Source organism: Chenopodium quinoa, unplaced genomic scaffold, assembly GCF_001683475.1.
Source record: "Chenopodium quinoa cultivar QQ74 unplaced genomic scaffold, ASM168347v1, whole genome shotgun sequence".
Classification (NCBI taxonomy): domain Eukaryota; kingdom Viridiplantae; phylum Streptophyta; class Magnoliopsida; order Caryophyllales; family Amaranthaceae; genus Chenopodium; species Chenopodium quinoa.
This window is the reverse complement of record NW_018744367.1, coordinates 119,084-126,213: the sequence shown is the minus strand read 5'-3', so window position 1 is coordinate 126,213 and position 7,130 is coordinate 119,084.

The window sequence follows — 7,130 nt, the reverse complement described above, 5'->3', positions numbered from 1 at the left end:
TCAAAGTGTAATGTGGTTCCTCATCATCTCCACCAAATATGCTTGATTAATGGTATACTATGTATGAAAATGTAAGTGCAAAATGTGAATGAAGGTATTGGACCCATTCACCCTACCCCCACCACTTGTCCTTCCCCACCTCACTTGCGCAGCTGCCACCCTTGTCCCACCTCCGACACACCCCCTTCCTAGCCCATTTCACCGGAACCTACCCCTCTCCTATGCTCGGCCCCCACCAAAAATCAATAGCCACCCCTTACCTTACCCAAAAACCAGCAATAACCCCTTCCCCCACCCAAAATTGTTGCCCGTTTTTCAAACTTCCCAAAAATGGCCATTGAAAACGACCACTAGCAATCAAAATTGGCTAATTTAGAGCATGAGTGGTCGAGTTTTACCCTAAACTGGTCGATTTCAACCGATAGTGGTTGTTTCATTTTTGGGGAGTAAGAAAAACGAGTGACCATTTTGGGTAGGGGAAGGGGTGGCTGCCGGTTTTAAGGTGGGAGAAAGGGAGGGGGGCGAGTTCCGGTGGTTGGGCTGGGAAGGTAGGGTGCTGGCGGTAAGGATGGGGAGGCTGGGTTAGTTTTGGGGTTTTGATTTTTTATAATTATTTTATTTGGACCAATATATGGCGACATGAGACATTGTGGACTCTATTAAGGGTTCTTACTACCTCCGTTGCATATTATTTGTAACTTTGGGGTATTATTTGTGAGATACTAAATATTGTAAAGTTGCAACTAATATGGAGATAGTAGATGGAAATCTGTTAAGTGGTGGTAAAATCTATTTTCTAAACTTTTTATGAGGTAAAAAAAAAAAAAAAAATAAATAAATAAAAAATAAATAAATTAAAAAAAAAAATCGTGCTTTTTCATTGGCAACATTGCAATTTTAAAGGAAAATTGATCAGTGCTCCGTCGTCTTCTTTTGCAGAGAGATGGATGTGGTTAGTAGCGAGGTGTAATGCTTATGAATTGAGAAGTTTGGGTGCTCTTACGTGGGCTACTTGGAGATGTAGAAATAAGGTGTTCTTTGATAGGGAGAGACCTAATTATGTAATGTTGACAGCTGAGTTCTTGAAGCTAGTGAAAGTTTAGTGTACTTATTCAAAGAAGGTCTTCTTCCACTAGGTTCGAGCTGGTGCAGGAATATCGAGTCTTGGTAGAGGTGATCAACATCGATCGGCCTGCTAGCCCGGCCCAATCCAGCCTGAAAATAGGCCGGGTTTAGACAAGCCTAAAAACACAATTTTAGTTAAAAAAAAAAACCGAACCCGGCTCAAAGAGTGAGTTAATAAGTGACCCAATCAACCATATAAACAAATAATGACAACAAATAAAATCATATTCAAACATGTATAAAGAGCGAGCCAAAAATGTTAACTAAATAGGTAATTGAAAACGAAAATTAAAATTTCATAACGGTTCACCAAGGTGCGAATATTGAAGGTTATCTAATTCATAAAGAGTAAGTACAATAGACGGCAAGTTTTCATTAGGGTTCGTCATAAATTTTAAAAATGTAGAGAAGTTGTATAATAGCGAGAGGAATGCAAAAGGTGGGTAGAAAAGATGTATGGGGTGGAAAATGATATGTAGAAGAAAAGTTTGGACTATTAAGACAATTCGGTAAAATGATAAATACAATAAATTTAAAAATAATGAGAAATAATACCACCTTGGTAATAACAACACATGAATTAATTAAAGGTTTATCTAATTGTTTTGAAAGATATACAAGAGTAATTAAAATTTTATTAATTTTTAATTACCATCTGATGTTATGAAAATAAGATGAATTGTAACAACTGATTAAAAGATGATGAAAGTATAATTAAGTGTTGGTCTACGATTTTCAACACATTGAGCACATAAGTATTGTTTTATTTTGAACTCTAAAGGTAACCGATTTTTTTGTTAAACAACATGTATAACCAAAATTCAAAAGAAAAAAAAAATTAAAAATTAAAAACAAAAAAATAAAAAAAAAAACCTTAAATTTAGCTATAGGTTGTAAAATAATTGGGTAGGTTCATCGATCTAACACCATAATTAATTTTTGGTTAGTCTAATAAGCGATAGCAGAAAAATCGTGAAATAAAACGCTAGAAATGAAGTTAATAGGAAAATAATTGGGTTTTTCGGAAAAAAAAAATACCAATAATTGGATTGATTCGTTGATCTATCTCTAAAAGAAATTAAAGTTTGATTGATTTAACGTGCAATAGGAGATAGATATGTCATGACATAAAACACTAAAAGAGTTGGCAAATAAATAATTAGATCGATTTTTTGATCTATCACTAGAAGAAACTGAAGTTTGATTGATATAGCATGTGATAGCGGATAAATCGTGATGCAAAACGTTACAAATAATATGATAGGAAAACATAGGATTGATTCATTGATATATTTCCAAAAGAAAGTAAATTTGATTAATTTAACATGTGATATCCAAAAAAATATGATAAATATTATAAATGAAGTTGATAAAAAAAATAAAGGAAATTTCCATTGGTACAACTCGAGAATTGACTTTTTTCTATTAGTACTATTATCTTTTTGCCTTCACTAGTTTCCTTAAGGTTTTGAAGTCATTTTAGTCACGGTTGGAAAAAATACTGAACTACAGGTTTACCAATGAGAAGACAAAAAGTTAATATTACACCAATGGGAAAAGTCAACCATAGTGTGATACAAATGGGAATTTCCCAAAAAAAAATTACCTTAATCCATAGAGCTATCACTAGAAGTGAGTAATTAAATACTAACATAAATCAAATTAGAGTAATTATCAAGCAAGAAACGTGCATGAAATAGACAAATTCATAAACTCTTCATGCCCTTCAAATAAACATCACCAATTCACCAAATAGCTTAGAACAAATTAATGAGATAAAATTTTGAATTAATAGTTAAAAAAAAAAAAATTGAACAAAACATGTAGATATAAAATCAACCATATGCACATATAATTAATTACACAAAATTAAATCATCATTTGATTCAAACATCTATAAATAATGAGCCAAAAATGTCCTAACAGTCCAAACTATTTTTCTATATATCACCTTCTCACCAAATGACTTTTTTATCCACCTTTTTCATTCCTTTCGTTCTTATACAACATCTCTACATTTTTAAATCTTATGGCGAACTCTAATGAAAACTCGCCACCAATTGTATTTACTCTTTCTCAAATTGAAAACCTTCAATATTCGCATCTTGGTGAATTGTTATGAAATTTTAATTTTCCTTTTCAATTACCTATTAGCATAACATTTTTGGCTCATACTTAATATATGTTTGAATCACATGATGGAATAATTTGGTGTTATTATATGAGTATATGATTGATTTTATATCTACATGCTTTGTTCAAATATTCTTAATTTTTTTTTTACTAATAATTTTAAATTGTACCTCATCTTGGTGTTGTTTGGTTGACAAAAATTTAAATTCCAATTGGCATTCGTATTTCATTAAAATTAAATTCCCGCATCAAATTTTCTAGGAAATGGCTAAAGTTATTTGGTTGTTATGCAGACATTTACAAATCATGAGAATTGTAAATTACCAAGGGGGGCTTGGTAATTTAATTCCCATGTTTGAGGGAATTGAAAATTCCCATGAATTTTCACTTCTAACATTTTCACTTTTTATGGTCAACCAAACAAACCCCTTATTTGTAAATTCAATGAATTTTCAATTACTCCATTTTTTTTGTGCAACCAAACAACTTTGATTTGTTCTAAGGTAGTTGGTGAATTGGTGATGTTCATTTGAAGGGCATGAAGAGTTTGAGATTTTATCTGTTTCGCGCATGTTTCTTCCTTGATAATTACTCTGATTTGATTTATGACAATATTTAAGTACTCACTTCTAGTGATAGGTCAAAGGATTAAGGCAATTCTTTTTAGGAAATTTTCATTCGTATCACTCTAGATTAGACTTTTACACATATATCATGTATAGTACGTTTATATATTGCACATATAGTATTTGCACATTAATTGATTCATTTAATTAGGTTTGAGTACCTTATGTTTGTCGATTGAAGTCGCAGATTGTTTCTCCAAGATAATTAATTTAATTGTTTTATCTTCTTATTATAATTGAATAATATAGCATACTTTTATAAGAGTGAGTTTATAAGTAACCCAATAAACCATATACACAAATAATGACACCAAATTAAATCAACATTCGATTCAAATATATATGAAGAATAAGCCAAAAATGTTATGCAAATAGGTAATTGAAAAGGAAATTTAAAATTTCATAACGGTTCACCATGATGCGAATATTGAAAGTTTTCAAATTTAGAAAGAGTAAATACAATTGGCGACAAGTTTTCATCATGTGTATATATATATAAACTATCTGGTTTGGACGCCTGCTCCGGTGGCTGGGCTTCCAAGCCAGCCGCCACCCCACCGGCTGTGGTTGCCGGACCTGACGCCCACCACGCGCCACCGTCTTCTTTTTTTTTTTTTTTTTAAAAAAAATAATTAAAAAATTACCTTGCCACTAGGTCGCCGCCTTTCCTCCGCCGTCGCCGCCGCCACCTCTTTCCCTTGCCGCCTCGACATTGTCGTAATTAATTTTTTTAAGAGAGGTAGATTTTCTGATTTTTTTTAGAGAGAAGTAGAGAGTGTTTTTTTTTAAAAGGAAAAGGGCAATAAAGTCACACCAAGTCATATTTGTGGGCTTTATATGGTAATTTGCGGGCGATGTTTAACAAATCCCTTAAATAAAGGGAAAAAGTGATTCTCTTTGGGTTTGGTGGGGTCTAAACTCCGAATTAAGGAAGATACGGAGTATATGATTTTCTTCTAATATCATATCTTTCGGATATCGGATATTCGAAATTTAATATTTGGATATTCAATACCCGATTTTTTCGCATTTGATATTCGATCCGAAATTGGTTTCGAATCGGCTATCTCTAATTTTCGGATCGGGTGCGGATCGAATTATTGGATTTTTATATAGTTTTGCTCAGCCCTACTAAGTTGTAGGTTGGACCATAGATTAATATAAAGCAAGAAGATACAACTTTTTTTTATTTTTTTGACATGAGCTTAATTATTACGGAGTAATAGAAAAAAGGAATCACAAGTTACAGAATAAATTCGCCAAACTAATCAAAGGAGCTTTACTAGCTCCAATGTTACAAACAATACAGTTAAAACTAAAGTACATCATCCTTAAAATAAAATGCTGACTTGAAACTCAAGTATTTGCCTTCAAACTATATTAAAAGATACAACTTAGTAATATATATAAACTAGGGTATAAATTATAATATGTGAATATTTTTTATATAAAGTAAGAATTTTTTCATACCTTATCAATTTTATCATATCTTTAAAATAAAGTAAAAATATTTTCATACATTATCAATCCTTATGTTGTTGTTTCGAACAAACATCATTATCAACTAATTTTGTAAGCATTCATCTATTGAAAACCTTGACATTCTTCTTTGCTTGATGTCAAAAACCATCACAGTCTGCAAAATGTTCATTTGTTTGATAAATGAATTGGAAAATGAAAATAGACTAAAAAATTATTAAATTAAAAAAAATATAAAGTGAATACATTTAAAAACTCCACATATATAGTGTATAAAGTAAATAAAATAATGTTAACTTAAAAAACAATTGTATTTAACAAAAAAAAAAAGAATATTTGATTTGGTGACACCTAACTACTTATTTTTCTCTTTGGTGAACTGGAAAAAAAAAAAGTAATTACTTGATAGTCATGAATTTTTTATTATCAAATATAATAACTACTTTAATTAAAATACTTAACCATGGTTAGTTTTATAATAATTAATATTTTGTTAATAAAACCACCCCTCCCCCTACCAGCCAACCACCATCTCCCCCTCCCCTTCCCCTATCGGCACCCAGCCCACCTTCCCTGCCGACGACGCCCAGAGTTTCCCTTTGCCGACTGACCCTACCCTGACACCCTAGCCTCGACCCCTTGAGCCTTGCCCCCAAACCCTGAGGTTATGTGGCCGGACTATCGGATTTTTTTTTTCCTCTTCGACGAGCTATAGGACTTTCGTAGAGGTTTTATGGTTGGTGCAACGACAGTCCTCACTTTGCTTCCGGCAGGCACTAACACTGACCTTTGCTCAAAATATGAAGTTTAGGGTTTGGAGGCGTGTACCTCAAGGGGAAGGGGGTGTTCGGTGGTGGGGGGAAATCGGGTGTCGGGGTAAGGTGGCTAGCAAGGGGCAAGCCTGTGCGCCGGCAGGGAAGGTGGGCTGTACGCCGATAGGGGAGGGGCGCGGTTGTAATACCCCGTATTTTTTTATACGCTTTATAAATTAATTATTTTTTTATTTTTTTTCCTAGAAAAGGCAAAAATTTTATTAATCACAATAAAAAATCACATTAATTTGTTATTTCATAAAGGTATTTTTATAAAAGAAGTTTTGCAACATTAATCATATTTAATTATATGTAAACTATCTTGAAATAAATTCATGTTAATTATTTTATATAGGTTATTTTGGAAATATTTTATTTTACTATTTATATATTTGGGCAATTTTAATAATTTAAAGAGGATTAAGTCAACATGTTTAAATTGAAGTCAATAAAACTATTTTGACTAGAAAAGGGATTCATTAAGGGTAAATGGAGAAAGAAATAAGAAGAGAGTTTTAGAGAGATATATAAATACCCACCTCAGGGCAAAAATCAGATTTTCGCCCAAAGGTGATCATACACCCAAAGGCAAATTCTCTCTCCTCTTATTTTCTCTTTCCTTATTCCCCCTTTTCCCCTCACTCACCACCGCACACCACCACCACACACACACACACTTTAAGACATGTAACGAACTTGGAACCTAAAGGAACTGACTCACCAACGTGAAAGACATAATATATCTCTCACGAAAAACTATTCCACTCAAGTGAGACTATATGGAATGACTCTCTAAAGTCAGACAGTTTGGAAAGAATTAAAACGTTCTATTTATAGAAGATTAGAAAACCCAATAACTACCCATGTTCCTTATGATCAGGAGTGGTCCAAATCTTTAGGCCCACGAATAGCCAACTAATCCTGATTATAAGCAACAATAATGGGTCAATTAGTT